Source organism: Mauremys reevesii, linkage group 7, assembly GCF_016161935.1.
Source record: "Mauremys reevesii isolate NIE-2019 linkage group 7, ASM1616193v1, whole genome shotgun sequence".
In the NCBI taxonomy this organism is placed as follows: Eukaryota; Metazoa; Chordata; order Testudines; family Geoemydidae; genus Mauremys; species Mauremys reevesii.
Genome location: NC_052629.1, coordinates 71,627,599 through 71,645,401, shown reverse-complemented (window position 1 = coordinate 71,645,401; position 17,803 = coordinate 71,627,599). Strand labels below are relative to the sequence as shown.

The 17,803-nt window shown below is 42.8% G+C and overlaps 1 protein-coding gene across 5 annotated transcripts in view; it reads right to left on the bottom strand.

The window, feature by feature from the left end:
• The window catches only part of NDST2 (N-deacetylase and N-sulfotransferase 2), a 259,472-nt gene that overhangs the window by 187,394 nt on the left and 54,275 nt on the right, over positions 1-17,803 (bottom strand). For 4 of the 5 annotated variants that reach the window (XM_039546522.1, XM_039546512.1, XM_039546500.1 and 1 more), the window contains one exon: positions 6,194-6,273. The gene's annotated coding sequence lies outside the window, so the exon portion shown is untranslated. Of the gene's footprint in view, positions 1-6,193; positions 6,274-17,803 lie in introns of those variants that run through there. The other variant, XM_039546503.1, reaches the window with a different exon arrangement.

Sequence of the window (17,803 nt, the reverse complement as noted above, 5' to 3'; positions counted from 1 at the left end):
AGAGGAGCGAGTGGAGGGGCAGAGAGAAGTCCTGGGCCAGCGGGCCTAGAGGAGCACAGGGGAGGGGCCAGAAAGGAGAGAGGCCGCAGCATAAGTGAAGTGGAGCGCCAGGCCGGGCCAGCGGAGCCCTTGCTGAGCGTGGGCCTGCCGCCATTATAAACCCGGTACTGTCTGGGCTGGGCTGGGGGCCTCTCCCTGCCACGGCAGGTCCAGGGCTGAGGGAGAGGCATCTCTCCTCGCCGCAGCCCTGAGTGCCCGCATGGCGCTTAATAAGCTGCTGCGCAGCTTAGAGGGAACTTAGACTATGATATCTAGAAAGAAGCAAAAGGTTGTCTTTAGTCCATCCTTTGAATTCCAGTAGGAATGCCCACTGGAAGGGTTAATTTAAGGCCTGGCATTGATGCTTTTTTTTTTTTTCTGAACAATCCTACTCAGGATACTTGGGGTGTGTGGGGGGGAATTCAAGCAAATGGACATCATTTGTTGTAAAGATATAAAAAGTACATGACATACGCTTATTCTGGCTTCTTGGCCCTCTGAATAATCTCATGAGTTTAACTATGAGTTTGGTGAAGATGGGAAAAGGAGGAAGGATCTTATATCCAAGCACAGGGTAGAAAACAGCAGCTAATTATTACTTCCCTTGCCTTATAAATTATTATATGATATTCCAAACTGACAGAGACTCCTTGATGTACTTGCCCAAATTCATAGGTACAACTCCCAGAGAGATGCCCTTAAAAGGTAACCAAGCTACCACATGCATTATAATCCAGATATAATTGTATGTTAGTTAAGTACTCAGTCATTGCCTGCAGGGGACTGAATTTTCTCCAAACACGCACACATTTTTAAAACAAGGCATCAATGAGACAAACAGAGTTAAGATGTTTCCAGTGTTGTAGCCACGTTGGTCCCAGGATATTAGAGAGACAAGGTGTGTGGACCAACTTCTGCTGACAAAGCAGATGAGCTTTCGAGCTACACTGAGCTCTTCTCAAGTGAAGATTTATTTCCTTGGGCAGCTGACAATGATCTTCAGCTGCACAACATACTAGTGTAAATGAAACCCACCACATCCTACTGATTCCGTACTGCTTAAGGGCCAACAATTGCATTGGTTATCACCAAACCCAGCTCGCTGTTAGGGGATTTCATACATTTATAACCACAATGTTCAAAACCACCATGGGGACCTGCTTCCCCATTCTGCAACAGTGCATCCCAGTCACTTCAAATATCAAACTTGCTTGAACACAAAAAAGTGGATGGAAGCCTACTTTGGAGAAAATGAACAATTATACAAGAAAATAAAGGCAGTTACCAGCTAAGTAGATATTTGGAACCATAATGGGTCATTGCATGGGTGCCACTTGTGCTCCTTATACTTGGCTTACATCAACTGATTACTAGCTGCCTTGCTGACAAATTAGCACCTGTCAATGTACCCCATGATTCCTGTATGTCCTCAGAAAATCTGTAACATTATCTAGTTGGCCCTAAACTTATGAAATACAGGCTCACTTCTTTGGTTTCTGAATAAACAAGGTTTGATGGAACTTGACAATAATAAAGGAGTATCACAAACCTCCCCTCCTGCTCTAAGTGCAGGGCACTTTTCTTTGACCTTGCCTTCTCTAACAAAAACATAGCTGTTCTCCCCCCAGGTAGATGATGAGGGAACAAACATGTGACAAACAGTCACATTGTTTAATGCACTACTGGAAAGAACTCAGGTACTATGGTGATGGGTACAGTGTGAGAATCTGTATAAAACAGAATAGAATGTAATAGAACATATGATTGCCTGAACTTTCGTGCTCCTGAGTAAGGGACTGCATGCATCATCTTGGTTAGCAAGGACAGCACCTCTTGGCACTTTTACACACCCCAAAACATATTCAGGCTTCTTCTTTGTGGGATTTCTCCCCTCCTTTCTCCAGTTAAAGGGAAACTCCTCTCCTAGACAATCCAGGGGAAACTGAATAGCAAATTCCATTAACTTGAACTCTGAGACTGTAACTCAGCTACTATGAGTCACTGACAGCTAGGAACAATCCCACCAGCTTTGGAGAAATGCCATACTCAATGCAGCAGCCGCCCCCTTCCACACCAGTCCACAAAAGCTAGCAAATCTGAAAGGAATCACAAGGATGCTACTGCTCGCTAGAGAGGGAGGGGCGACCCTACTGAAAGAATCCAAGCAAAAGAAGGGCCTGCTTCAGGCAAGCTTCTGAGCAGAAAAGCACTTTATGTTCAACGTCATTGTTTCTGAAACAGTCTGACCTGTGCACTGTGACCTAGGTTTCTGGTTTGAAAAGGGGGCTTAGCAAGCTTTCTTGTAGAGAACTGTTATATAATTACCAAGCCTCACCCAACCACCTCTCTGGTATGTGGAAGAAGTAGTGTACTCTTGTGCATCCATCAGTGTATGTATTCTGGTGCCTTACTGGCAGAATTCACACTCTCAGCAACAGAGATCAATAGGTTCCCTCAACCCACCAACACACACCGGTCAAGAATGAAAGCACTAACAGGTAGATACTAAAGAGCAACAGCTGTCAGACATTAGCTTCTTTCCATCTCCAAAAATTATCTCCCTGAGTCACAAATGAAACATGGTTTGCAATAAGAAACTTTCCTGCTCCAGGCCCTAATGAAACCCTTCACTGGCTTCCTCTCCTGCATCCATTTCAAACTCTTCATCCTCCACTTCAGGGCCCTCTCCAATTCACTCTCCCTGAATCTCAGCTCTCATTTACCTCTCACCCGCTCTGCCACACACTCCCTTTTCTCCTTAAAGCGAGGTTCTGAAAAGTGGCTAACTAAAAATAGCACCTGCATGACCAGCAGACCTGCTCCATGTGTGTATTCCAAGCCCTATCTGCTTGCTCCTGTTAGCTATGAAAATCCAACACAGCTAAGAGAGGGGCACTGAATTCCTTTCTTCTCACACACCAGACTTGCTTGCTGAGGTCTAGTCAGTTACACAGATCTCACTGAAGGCACAGTTGTTTTTTAATAATGGTGAGGAAGCATGATGAGAAAAGAAACCAGCTTGACTCTCTGATCTCAGGTTAACTCTGCAAGTTTAGAAAGGATATCTTTTCACTTGTCATCCAGGCACATCTGAGATGGAGTTAAGAAAGAATTAACATGGAATCACAGGTTCCCCTTTTTTTGCTGTCACTTTCAAGAGTACAACCACAAAAAGGTAAAGGTCCTCAATATCTTCCTCCCATTAGCACCTTTGTTCGCTCTTAGGTCCTGTTCTACACAAGGGAATTTAGAAAAGAAGTTCACACTGACTCTACCACCAATTCACCCGCACTGGTTGAAGCCTCATAACATTTAGCTGACAGTGATGAAAATGCCAGAAGCTGCCACAGCAGTGCATGCACTAAAACTCCCAGCAGTTCTACCACCGGTACAGCTAAACCAATAGTAGCTCTGATGGGACATTTTCACCATTTTTTCCCCCTTATGAAGATTAGATCCAGGCCTTTTTTCAAGCCAACCCCTTACATACAGAACCACTGCCCCTACCTGTGCACCAATCACTCTTTGGTCCTCCAAATCCATTTTTGCAAACCCTTCTTTCATTGTCCCCCTCACAGCTGTTCCCCACATCCTCTAGAATGGAAACATTCCAACCACAAATGCCAAAAGTGCTTTAATTTGTTCCCTATTGTAAGAAATCTCTCTTTTGGGACTGTGACATATAGTTGTATCTACTTTACAAGTTACAAGTACTACAACATTTGGTTTAATGTTACTTTATGAGGGAACTGCAGGTTTTCTATTTAGGAAGCCTTCCTGGATTGGTGAGAGGAGGGGGGATTAAAGAATATTAAAAGATCTGGCTCTACTAGGAATGTCTGTGCATGCACAAAGATATGAAGGGATTCTTTTTACAGCTAGCTCACACCATCCAAGACTTCAAAAGATATACTTTGAAGTTTAAAAAAAGACCTTTAAAGTGACTAAAGATGGAAAAGGAGATTTAAAAATGCTATGCAGCTGGATACTGAATTCCATTAAATATTATTGTAAACTGGAATATACAATGGTTAACTGTACATTAGAGCACTGGTTCTCAAACTAGGGCCGCTGCTTGTTCAGGGAAAGCCCCTGGCAGGCCGGGCCGATTTGTTTACCTGCCATGTCCACAGGTTCGGCCGATCGCGGCTCCCATTGGCCGCGGTTCGCCACTCCAGGCCAGTGGGGGCTGCAGGAAGGATGGTCAGCACGTCCCTCGGCCCACACTGCTTCCTGCAGCCCCCATTGGCCTGGAGCAGCGAATCACAGCCAGTGGGAGCCACGATCGGCAGAATCTGCGGACGCGACAGGTAAACAAACCGACCCAGCCTGCCAGGGGCTTTCCCTGAACAAGCAGCGGCCCTAGTTTGAGAACCACTGCATTAGAGAGAGGAATGATGCAACAGGTAAAATGTTAATAAGGCTTTCTGATATCTATATACAAACCTTTAGAAGTAGCAGGAACAAGCTACACATGACATCAGTTCAAGAGCTAAAAGAGTGGTCAGAGCACTGATTTTGAGAGCCAGATGGACCCACAGACAGGCTGAGCTACAGTGAGAACAGCTTCTAAATATGCATGGAAAACCTCTACCAACCTGTAACTATTTAACAAAGTTTAACAACTCTACTATGAGATATTCATAACTGGCAACAGGGTCAGAATACATTTAAATACAGGTTTCTCATGTTTTAAAAAATGCATTTTACTAATAGCTTTACAGAAAACTATCATACTCACAGTACTACAATTTTTTTATTTAAAACTTTGGCTAAGAGGAAAAAAAGATCAAAGGCAATAATAAACCACAGTTTAAAGTTCAGTATACAACAACTCGTCAAGAACTAGAGGCGAAAGTTTCAGACTCCCTGGACTACACAGCACTTGCTTCCAATCGTAGAAGGTTCTGAGATATTGGACTTTACAATCACAATATTATTATGTAATGAAAAGTTATTTCAGGTAATTGTTTATACATTTCTAAAACAGTTATAATTTCTCTCCCCCTCCAAAACCTAAAGGCTCTAAGTGCACTCACGGCACTAAGACAGACTGGCTTTTCAGGTGGAGGGATAGTACCAATGTTGGTTTTTTTTAAAACTCAAACATTCAGAAAGCAGATTTTCTGTCAAGTATCAGGCATATATAGAACATGTGCTGGCATAAAGATTTCATCATCACTATTTTGGGATGATCTGCAACCATTACTTATGGCTTGGCCACTTGTGAGTAAAGCAGCCAGCCCAAACACATGCCAATACATTCTTTACACCACAGCACATCATATATTCACTTTCATCCGGTTTTCTCTAAAGCACTGATAGTATTCCTCATATATGCATTTCGTCTGTGTGCAGCCAAGGCACAATCCTGTTTCACAATTATAGAATACCGTCGTGCTTTCAAACTTCTCGTTAGGATTAGTCCCTGCTCTGGTTTAACCTACTTATTTTCAAAAAGATCTGTTGGAAAAACACTCTTCCACAGCAGCTCTACCCATCCCTCTGGTACCTCCCAATATTTCCTTGCCTGGAATGGATACTTTACAGAAATCACAGCTCAGGAACTACCAGCGGCACCTTCTGCTAACACAACAATGGGAGTGTCCCTCAGCTCCCACCTCATGCCTGTCCCCCTTCCCCGCCCCCCCATCCCTTCACAAAAGCATATTACCTCTTTTCCTCTCAAGTAAAGCCATAAATATGTCTGCTTTGCTCAGACAGCACCCAACTTCACACAGGTAAGCAGGTTTATGCTTTGAAGCGCTCACCTCAGCCACACCCTGCAGTGATGGTCTTTGGTCAACAACTGTACAAATATCAGCAAGTTAGTATTGTAATTAATACTCATTTTCAGGTGAAAGCAATTTTTATTGCCCTAAATCCAGCCTTCCTGCCCAACACGTGAGAAGAGAAGCATGCTTACTTTTCAGTTTCCCCCTTCTGCAGTGCTGCAAAATGCCATGCCATTCACACTGAACCAAAATTTAACAGCACTTTGATGGTCGACACTTAAGATTTTATGAGCTGGTAGATTAGATTCTCTCCACTGAGAGTTTAGTTACAGTTAAAGGTGACAGGTATGGCAAGTCTAAATTTATTAGTCCCTTGGAATGTAAATCTACATCAAAGAGGATGGAAGTTAAGCTCTTACCTTTTCAGCAGCACCTTTGTTCAGCAGCCAGCACACAGAGCAAAAACTGACAATGCTTGGCTTGCAATCACTCCGTGCAGCTGGAAAGAAAGGAAAATGGGTCTGGATTAGAGACTTGCAGGAGAGGAAGATCAGAGCATAAATAGGATGCTTCATTTCATAGGAGTTTCAAGATAATCGCAGACAATGTTCTGAGAACACTCACTTTGGGGGGAGGGGGGGGAGTTCCCAAACAGGACTGAAATAGCCAACAAGGCGCTGCACATCTGATTGGGAGCCACTAAGTGCAGGTAAAGGCAATAACAACATGTAACACAGGGCATGCACCATTTCAAAATAAAACCAGGGAAGAGAATGAAAAAAACAGAGGGGTGTCTGGCTTGCCATGGTCTTTCCAGATCTGAAAGTCAAAGTCCAGAGGCCTCTTCATATGAAGGTCACAATCCTGAGAACTCTGAAGTACATTTCACAGAGACACCTTTCTTCCGAATGTAGAGTAAACTGAGGCCCATTGGTTCATATGTCACAGCATTCTCTCTATCACGGAGCTCAGACTGCGGCTGTAGGTCCTTACGTAGACAGTCTCTATGTATAGAAATGCAATGTACTACTAGAAACCAATTCTTTATTAATGCTGTTTGAAGTGTGAGGTACAGATTTGCTAATCTGAGGGCTTGGCTACACTTACAAATTTGCAGCGCTGCAGCAGGGTGTGAAAACACACCCTCTGCAGCGCTGCAAATTGCGGCGCTACAAAGCACCAGTGTAGTCAAAGCCCCAGCGCTGGGAGCCGCGCTCCCAGCGCTGTCCGTTATTCCCCACAGGGAGGTGGAGTACGGACAGCTGGCGCTTTGACTACACTTAGCGCTTCAAAGCGCTGCCGCGGCAGCGCTTTGAAGTTTAAGTGTAGCCATAGCCTCACATAGGAAAACCCCAGAACTGGGACTTTTCCCAAATTCTTTGCATAATCTCCTCAAATTAATACCAGGGCTGCCTGAAAGTCAATGCCAGTCAGCCAGCCAATGATAACTTTTCCTTTCATAAGCCTGTAGCCAGCGAGTCATGTAACTGTTCCACACAGAGCTCAGACTGGACTCTCCATCACAACCCTCATTTATCACAAGAGACCGTCAGTCATCTGTCAGTTTGCCCAGGAAAGCTGCAGCTCACTCTGCCTGGCAACAAGAACACATTTCACCACTTCCCTTATCACACAAGCCAAACACAGGAGTTCAGGGCCACCCTACCTTCTCTCAGCAGCAGATACACTGACCTTTTGGCTGCAATTTTGCCACATGCTTTGGGTCATTAAAGAAAAAAAAACATCTCCCACATCTCCTATTGTTTTAAAAAGTTTTGCTTTTATTCAGTTTGTCCAGTCCAGGGGTTCTCAGATTTTTTGGTGCTCTCAGAGTGCGCTCACCAACTCTTGCTGGTGGCCACGCTGACAATTTTTCCTAAAGTACTTCATTAACTTTAAGAAAAACAAATAAATATGCACATTATACGTGTCCACATCATCATAATTTATTTATGTAGGGTTTTTTTCAGACTCAGTAGTAAAAATAATTTACAGTTGTCTCTTCTTTCCTGGACCTAACCAGAATAGAAACACAAATAAGGCACTTTGCATGTTCTTGTCTTTTGTTGTTGTTTCTTTTGCTTTTTTGGTTGTGCTCCCCCCCCCCCAAACAATCCACCTCCAAGACTTGCTAGCTTGTAAGTCTTCTGCTGTGAAAAGTGATATTTGTATATTTGTTAATATCACTTTTCACAGCAGACTTACTCAGCCCCAGCAATCCCTGAGACAAATTAAGCCCTGGATGTGGAGGTGGGCAGGGAGGCAGCGGGGCCCAGGGACGATGGCCCGGGTGGTGAGCCTGGGGCCAGAGCCTGGAACCAGAGCCTGCCACTGCATGGACAGAGCCAAAAGCCTCATGGCCAAAGCCTGCCTCCCCTAACCCCAGGAAAGTAGGTAATTCACCAGTTGCCTGCACCTCCAGCGTTTGTGTCTCTGGAGGGAGGGAGGGCCCAACCGCTGCTGGCAGCCCTACAAGTGGGACCATTGCTTTGCATCCCCCGCCATCACAGACCAGATGGCTGTGGCCACAAGAAAAGGGGTGGCCGCATTTGAGAAACACTGGTCTAGTCACTTGCAGGTTTCCACGGTTGGACCATGTCAATACTACCACTTATGTTGGCAAAATGTATGTCACTCAGAGGTGTGAAAAAAAAACACATACACTCCGAGTGACATATGTTTCGCCAGCATAGCACTGTGCACACTACCACCTATGTCAGTGGCCGAGCTTCTCCCACCGCCATAGCTACCACCGCTCGTTGGGGTGGTTTAATTAGGTCAATGGGAGAGCTCTCTTCTGTTGGCACACAGCGTCTACACCGGAGATCTTACAGCGGCGCAGCTGCGTCGGTACAGCTGTGCCCGTTGTAAGCACTCTAGTTTAGACATAGCCTCAGACAAGTCTAACACATATGGCAGCCAACAGCATGGGACCTCCCTTCACAGCATTTCCACAATACACAGCTCCAAAAGGAGAAACAGTGAACCAGAGGTTACTGCATTAAATGGCTTCCTGGCACTGGGCCACTTTCACAAACTTGGGCAAGAGCTTGTGGGTAGCACCAGCGGATGATATTAGGAGATTAAAAAGACAATGCTCAGGGAAGTCAGCCCAGAAGTCTATTCACTTTCCCTCTCCCGCCCCGTATATCTATTTACAAAGTATCCGACGAAGTGGGTATTCTCCCACGAAAGCTCATGCTCCAAAACGTCTGTTAGTCTATAAGGTGCCACAGGACTCGTTGCTGCTTTTAAAGTAAATGTGATTTAACAAGCTCTTTATTTTCCAATCAAATCTTTCAAAAGAAAGATAGACTCCCACAGGGCTGGGTCCAAAAGTAATTGGCCAGCAGATCAGTCAAATATTGTCAAAAAATATAATAAATGGTGAAATATTTTAAAGTGCAGATTTACTAGAACAGTAACAACAGTAACAAAAAAGAATAAGACCTTCTGGTTTCTAATATAGGCTTAGCTTTGGACAGCTACTTATGCTTAATTACAAAACCAAGGTGTTTAGCTGAGTTACTTTAACTCAGAAAAATGTGTAACACAATAAAATTAAGGTCTCAGAAATGAAAGACTCACCGCTGTCTACCTCAGGGCAATCTTGCTGGAATACCTGACAATATTTGACTTCAGTCAAATAATAGGCGGTCAGTTGATCAGTCAATTGACATTATTTGCCCAGTCAATTAACTAGTTTGCCAAACCTAATCTCAGGTTAGGATCTATGTTCCCTCTAAACTGCAGGGTTGGGCAGCCACCCAGGAGAGATGCAAGTGTCATGCAGTTGATTAGCATCGGGCAGTGTGTGTTCAGATGCCCCTCCTCCCTGCTGCTTTGCAGCCACGTTGCTCCTGCCGCTGCTCCCAGGACCCTCCTGCTGGCTGTGCAGAGCAGGGGTGGGGAGGGTGCTGTCAGGGTGCCCCCTCCCCCTGCACCCCATCTCCACAGAGCAGGGGAGAGGGGACAGCCTAGCTCAGCACTCAGAGCTGCTGCAGTCTGAGGTCTGAATGACTCAAGCCTCCAGGCAGTGAGTGCCTTTCTTAAAGAGACAGCGCACAATCTCTGAGACTTCCCCAGAAGCCAGCTCACCCAGTCTGTCTCTCTCTCACACACACACCCCTTCCACTCCCTGCTGCCCAGGTACCTCATCTCTGCAGAGCGGGGGAGGGGAGACAGGGCTCAGGACACAGCAGGAGAGCGTTCAGTGAGTGCCTTAAAGAGACAGCACATGGTGTCTCAGAAACTTTCCCAGTAGCCAGCACACACTGTCTATGTCGCACACACACGCTCTGTGTCGCATACATGCATTGTCTCGGTGTTGAACACACGCGCGCACACACACACTGTGTCTCTCACACACACACACACACACACACACACACACACACACACACACACTGTCTCTTTCACACTCACCTCCCAACACATACTTGTATTATTGTTGTTGTTACTTCTTGGTACGTCCTGCAATGCACATATATTCCTCTGTAGTTTTATTCTTTCAAAGTGTGTTATTTTAGTGTTATAACTGGTCCATGCATTTCATAATTTTTATTTCTCTTACACTTAAATTTAATTCTTTGAGTAGTGAGTTCTAAAATGCCTAACCTGTCCTGGCTGGAGTAATTATCCCTCTGGTAACCTTTTAAAATATATATATCTATCATATCTAGGTTTTTTGTTTCTACTGGTGACGCGCATCCGCACATACCTCGGTGCACATAACAAAATTTATTCCGCACATGGATGAAAAAAATTAGAGGGAACATTGGTTAAGATCTGAACATTTTCCCCTTCCCTCTATTTCCATTATCTCCCTGGACCAGGGCTTTGGAGCAGAGCCCAGAGCTGGAGCGCGGACCAGTAGGTTTTATGCCCGGAGCTGGAGCGGAGCAATTCAAAAATTTGACTGCTCCAAATCCCTACCCTGGACCCAAACATCATGATGGATAAGCAATAATGTAGATTCACTAGAGAGGGAACGGGTGAGAGGCAGAAAGAAATAGTTAAAAAGGAAGGAGACCAGCATGCCTTGATGTATCTCAGAAGCATAGAAATTAAGAGATGAAAGAGACCTATTAAATCATCTGATTTATCCCCATGCAAAAGCTGGGTCTTTGGCTTTAGGATACATCTTGAGTGCTTTGTCCAGTCTAGTTTTAAATTTCTTCATCCAACTCTTCCTTTGGGGAGACTATCCCAAAAATTTAATAATTTCCAGGATCTCGTTCCACTGTTCCTGGTTATGCCTCTTAGTACAAAGCTGAATTAATTTATTTCCATCTTTCAAGAGTACTCCCCTCAAATATTTGCAGATTATCACTTTTCTCCACTACATGCTTTTTGTTAGCCAATCTACCCATATTTACAATGGCTTCTTTGTTTGCATCATTCCTTTCCGTCTTTAATCATTTGTCATTCCTTCCAATTTGTTTACATGTGTCTAGTACTTGGTCCTCGACCCTACTGCAAGTTAAGGCTATGTCCACACTGGCACTTTCGTCCCTAAAACTTTTGTGGCTCAGGGGTGTGAAAAAACACCCCGCTGAACGACAAAAGTTTTAGCAACAAAAAGCACTGGTGTGGACAGTGCTTCGCCGGTGGGAGCCACGCTCCCAGCAATGAAGCTACCGCCCCTCATTGAGGGTGGTTTTATTTTGTCACCAGGAGAGCTCTCTCCCGGCAATAAAGAGCAGCCACACAGCGTACCTTACAACAGCACAGCTGCACTGGCATAGCCACGCCACTGTAAGATGCACTGTGTACACATAGCCTAAGTCTCAGACTTACCAAATGAGGGACTATGACCTCACTTTTCTAGAATACATGCAGCTAGGGTGACCAGATAGCAAATGTTAAAAATCGGGACAGGGGATGGGGAGTAATAGGAGCCTATATAAGAAAAAGGCCCAAAAATCAGGACTGTCCCTATAAAATTGGGACATCTGGTCACCCTACATGCAGCCCAAAGTCATATTGGCTTGTTTTTTGCTGCCATACTGCACTTGCAAGCATATTGATCTGCTGCCTGTTCTCACTCCAAGATCTCTTTCAGCATTACTGCTTACCAAGTGTGTCTCTCCCATTAAATATCAGCATTTCTGGTTATTTTGCTTCAATGTACTAGTGTCTGTCTGTTTAAAGAAGTATTTTATTTTGATATTTCCTATCCACATTTCTAAGCTCTTGTGTGCTATTTCTGTGGCCTCGCTAGGTTTGCTTCACAAACCACTCACACCACTCACGCTCTCAGTTTTGCATCACTTGCAAATTTCATTAAAAATCCAGATCTTTCATAAATCTAAAACCAACCTCTGTAACATCCCACAAGACAATGCCTCCATAAAATTCTGTACAATTCTGTTCAGTACTACTGATAGTCATGTGCGTGGTTTACCACTGAGCACCTGTTGAGGCCTTGTGACCTATTCTTTTCCTTTATGCAAAACCAGGATCACAATGGATAAGCTTGACACACCCAGATTTTCCACTCTGAAGAGCCATTTGGGTACGTGACAGAGAACCTGTCGGTCTTAATATATTTATTAATTATGTGGAAGAGGGAATGAATCGGGAAGTAACATTTTGGAAGACAAAATTATTAGTTAACTTAGTCAAGTCTAGAGAAGACTGAAGAATTTTAGGAGGTCCTAACAAAGGGAAGCAACTGGGCAGCTTGGTGGCAGATGAATACTGACAATAGCAAGGAAATGCACATTGGAAAGAAGAGCCTAGTGATATGTTCTAAATGAATTGTAAGCACTCCAGAAATACTCATGCTGTATAGGTTTCACTGCAAACAGCTTATTGAAATCATTTACTTAATTATTTCAGCAGTAGTCAAAAAGCAAACAAGACATCAGGAAGAGGAAATACTGAAATTACACCAATTAATACTACGCCTTCATCTCAAATTGTGTCAGTTTTGGTCACCCCTTTGAAACAGTATATAGCAAAAAAAGAAAGAAAAGTGATAAAGAGCAATGAACATTTTTAGAAGAATGGAAACACTTGCATGTGAAGAGAAATTACAGAGATTAGGACTCATTTAGAGAAGGAGATTAATAAAGCCAGATAAAATAATGAAAGGTATAGCGAAAGTAAACTGAATGTTCTTATTTATTCTCGCTAATAACAGGACACCCAATGAAATTAAAAGTCAACACATTTAAAGCAGAAGAAAGGAATCAGGGAAAATGATGCATAGCTTATGGAATTCACGTCCATAAAATATTAAGGCAATATTTTAGAACTCAAAACAAGGATTCGGTTTTTATCTGACTAATAAGACTATCCTCCACAGTTACAGTTATTAGGATGAACACTTATTAGAAAAACAGACTTTATGTTCCAAAATATAAACAAGAAAGTTGGTTGTCTTGGATTAGGAAGATGCTTCCCCCATTGACTTTCAGTGGGATGTGTACCCTTAAGTCATTTAGGAGCTTTTGAAAGTCCCATCCACATTTACATAATTGTCCATTATGGAGATTGTACCTTTTCCTCCAAAATATCTGATCACTGGCCACTGTCAGAGACAGGATGCTGAACTGGGCCTGTGGTCCAGTTCATATTTTCCTATTCCATTTTTTGTGGGGGTTTAAAAAAAATTATTTTACCATAACTGCAATTTAGGACTCAAACACAATAGAAAAAGATGCTGAATTTCACAAGAACAAGCAAAGAATGGTGAGGTCAAAGAACTAAAGTGGTGGTTCAAAAGATGGAAATTATTCACAGATGTATTTGCATGCCTATATATGGGTTCTGCAAGCCACTGAGAAATAAATACATCAGGACCAAAAAAGCCAATGGGGATGAACAAGAAGGCATAGAATGTGATTGATTTTACAGCACATAAGAAAGAGTTATTACACCACTTTTGTGACAGCAGCACTGTCAGTGGTGCCAACAGGCTCCAGTCAAGATCAGAATCTCAATATGCTAGGCATTCTATACAGACACAGTAAGAGACAGTCCCTGTCTCAAATAGATTGCAATCTAATTACAGAAAACAGACGAGTGTGAAAAAGGAAGTACTATCCCCATTTTACAAAAAAGGAATGAGGCCTCCACAGAATAAATAACTTGCCCAAGTTCACATAGGAAGTCTGTGGCATTGTCAAAATTTCATCCAAATTTTTGGATTCCCATTCCACTGATTTAACCGTAAGATCATCCTTCCACTCCGCTTCTTTAAACCTAGATGACACAGCAGTAAAAATCCCTGTGCACCTCTAACAGGATCGGCACCTGCCTCTCGTGAGCACCCACCTTCTCTGGCTGATGATGCCTGCAATCTCTCAGTTCTTTTCAGCAGGGTGGCACTTACCTCTGTGAAAGTAGAATGAATTATATTGTAAAAATAAGAATGGATTAAAGAAATGTTGTATGTACCTTTAAGCAGAAATAAGAAATGTTGAAATACAGGTGCCAGGAAAAGAACCATTAGGCATAAACAATGGTGCTAATGGCGAAACATTAACAGAAGATGGGTAATAGTTAGTAAGGAAATAAGATATGCATGCCTAGCCCAGGTAAACTTATCTGATTCTGCTTCCTTTGTTATCTTGTTAAGTTCTCACCCTTTATCTGTATAAATAAGATAGTTTGTGTCTTGCATGGTGCTCACATTATCTGGGTGTTATTAGCAGAGCGCTGTGCTAATAAAACAGAGTGGTCTGACAAACTGAGAGTCCTGAGTCTAACTTTGACAATTTGGAGGTTCCACCGAGATGGCAACCATCTTCACTGGGGCTGATTCCTGACTGTTTTTGTAGGACGACCGTGGCAGCCGGCACCTGGGCATTTGGCCCGAGCGGTCCTCCACCATAACGAAAAGGTGCACGACCACAGTGAAGTCTACGCCATTGAACCTGTTGGTTCCCACTCTGTTCTGGTAGGGATCTCGGGATCTGACATCAGGAATCTGGTCAGGTAATTATTTCTGTGTTTTGTCCGGACTGAGGACTGTCCTGTCTCTGTGTCTATCTGTCTAACTGTGGAGTGTTTGAGTCTGGGTGCCATCTCCGTCCGGGGATTGGCCGACCAAGGGGTTCCTGTCCCTGCGGTCTGAGTGAGTGGAATCTGCACAATTGCAGCCGCACCACACTTTGGGTAAAATCCTGGGTGTGAAAGCAAGGGCAATTGAGGCAGTAGCCTGTGGGCTCCTTTTGTGTGTTGTACCAGGCATTGCTCTGACGAACCTGAATTTCCTTCTTGTGCGATTGGTGTGTGAAGTCCTCCTGTATGGGTAACCAGACGTCTAAGTAGGGACAGTTCCCTAAATGAACGCCGGCTCGTGTATGTATTTAGGATGGGTCCAGACTCCTGTAAGAAGGGTCTGGACTCCTGTAAATTTCTGGAAAAATGGTCTAGGCTAACTCAGGGGGATCCCAAAACTCAGTGGCCACTGTTAAAATCTTGGAACAAGACCGAGTGGACGTCTTAAAGGACAAACTCGGCCAACCTAAAACTAAATTGGCTAAAGAAGAGGTTAATTGTTTCATTCAGTGGTGGGAAGAGGCAAATCGTAGCTGGACAAAATAAAAAACTGGCCTCTCTCAAATATTCAAATAATAAGTTGAAAGCTTTATTAAAAGCCTCCTCTCCCACCACCAGACCGAGCGCTCCCCTTTACCCCGTTCTCAAAAACCCACCCCGGATCGATCCAACCCCCTTAATACTCCCATCTCATTGTAAAAAGGACAAAAAGCCCCTTGTTCTGTTCCCCTTTGTTGTCTGCCTCAAAAACTGATTCTTTAGTGTTCCACTACCAATTCAGCAAAGAAGGTGGGCTCCTCAACTAGCCCCCACCCTTCCTGGTCCCTTTCCTTGAACATTTATTTCAAAATTGTGAAGTGACCACAATATCATTCACAAACGGTTCATTGGGGGGAAAAAAGCAGGATCAGGCCCAGAAAAGCAGGCAAGCAACAGATAAAGAAACTGAAAAACAGGTTGGAAGTCCTAAGGGCATAGTGTAAGGAGTAAGAAAAGCAGTAAGTGCAGGCATGAACCCCTGGAACAATACCTAAAATGGTGAAATCTGAGGTGATAAAGGTGTTATTTTGGGAGATAAACGAGTGATTTAAGGACAGAGAGTGAAAAGTTAACTCTACAAAGGCTGGAGAGAATTAAGCAGTTAAACTGAAAATGTTAAAAAGGACCATGTTAAAGAGAGAGAATTCTTGGTTTCTTTGCAGCCATTCTGAAGGGAAAATGGGCCCTTTTCCAAAAGAATGCCTGTAAATAATCCAAATATATATAGAGCTATGTAAAAACAAAGCAGTGTAAAGGAATAGAAAATGTGTATGTATCTATTTGTCTGTGAAAATATGTAAAGTTCTAAGAAGCTAAAGCAGCACATCTGGTTTGTAAAACTCCTGTTTTGTAGGTGTAAGATAAATTGGTTTTGTTTTTGTTTTTAATGCCACTAAAAATTCATTTGACTCTTAATTCAAAGTTGCAAAACTGACAGACCTTTTTGCAAGACACAGGTAATTAGTGTTGTTTGGCTTTGGGATTTAGCATTTAACCCTTAAGGGGTAACTTGATTCTTTATAAAATTTAAAATGTTTTTTAAATAAAAACCAAGTCATGGCTGCAATAGGGCAGTCAAAATCAGGAGAATAGGGAGAGATTCTGGAGCCTTTTTGTTTGGTTGGTTGTTTTTTTTTTTTTGTAACAATAGCAGATAAGAGCTGTAGTGAAAGAATAAAAAAAAAATTAACTGGGCCCCTCTGAAGCAACAGCAGAGGTGAGGTGCACAAAACAAAAAGAAGCAATGTTAAAAACACTGAGCCTTAAAATGGCTCTGTGTAATCAGACTGTCACTTTTGATAAGGGTACATGAAAACTCTGTAAGAAAAAAAAAAGTTATATCGTATGTAAAAATTGATATGGCTAATGTTTAAAAAAAAAGTTGTAGTATAGAAGGAATGTGCTTTTTCCCTAGGACATGTGCATTGTAAAAAGGGGTAAAAGAAATACAAATGAAATATGCTACTGAATTAAAATCCTATTAGGGCTCCAAAAAGAGCCGCAATAGACTGTTTCTTTTTCAGATCTCTGTGTGTTTTGTAAGCAGGAGTTGAAAGTGGAAAGAAATCAAAACTCTGGTGGAAGTTGATTGTGTCCCTTTTAAGACAGAGTCTCTGAGCTCTGCTGATGGCTTTGAATCCAAAAGCCAAGCCTGTGTTGATGCAAATTACCTAACTGATAAAGGAAGGTGAAAACTGCCAGCACAAAAGAAATTGCCTAAATAAAAGACATGGTATAACAAGATCCCTTTAAGAGATTTGATGCTAAATGTTATTGTTAATATTAAACATTGAAATAAATGTAATGTTAGTAAGTACCCCTGTAACAACATATAGTGTGTATGATTTTTGGAAAAATCCTTGAAGGTAATATGGTAATTATGCTTCTCAGCTATTACCTGTGAATAAACTTAAAGCTTAACACAGCAGGAAAAACATTACAAACTTGGTCTGCTATATAAGAAGAAAAACTGGAGGTACACCATCTCATGAATTTAATAACTAAACAGTGGAATAATTTCCCCATAACCCTTAAAAAGTAGAAGCCATTAATCCCTTCCCACAACTCTATCATGTGCCCAAGACAGGTAAATTCTCTCACAATTCACTGGGAAAGAATCAGAGTGGTTCAGCTTACTAAAGTGCAAAGAACCATGGGATATGTCCCCGGAAATCCTAGCACCTCAGATGAGTGAGTGTAGCATCAGTTGTGGACACACTCAGGTATGGCTTTGCAGCATGGCTGCTCACACCTGAGCCAGGTCAATCCATGTGCTCAACCCCAAATACACTCTGCAGTGAAGACATATACTCAAAGGGCTTGTCTATACACACAGGTTTAACTAAAGATGTGATTTTAAAATTTTAGTTAAACCTGCGCAAACCAGGAGTAGACAATCTTATTTTGGTTTAAGAGTGGCTTATTTCAATTTAGCTTAAAACCTGACCCTAACTTAATCTAAACTGAAATAAGCATGG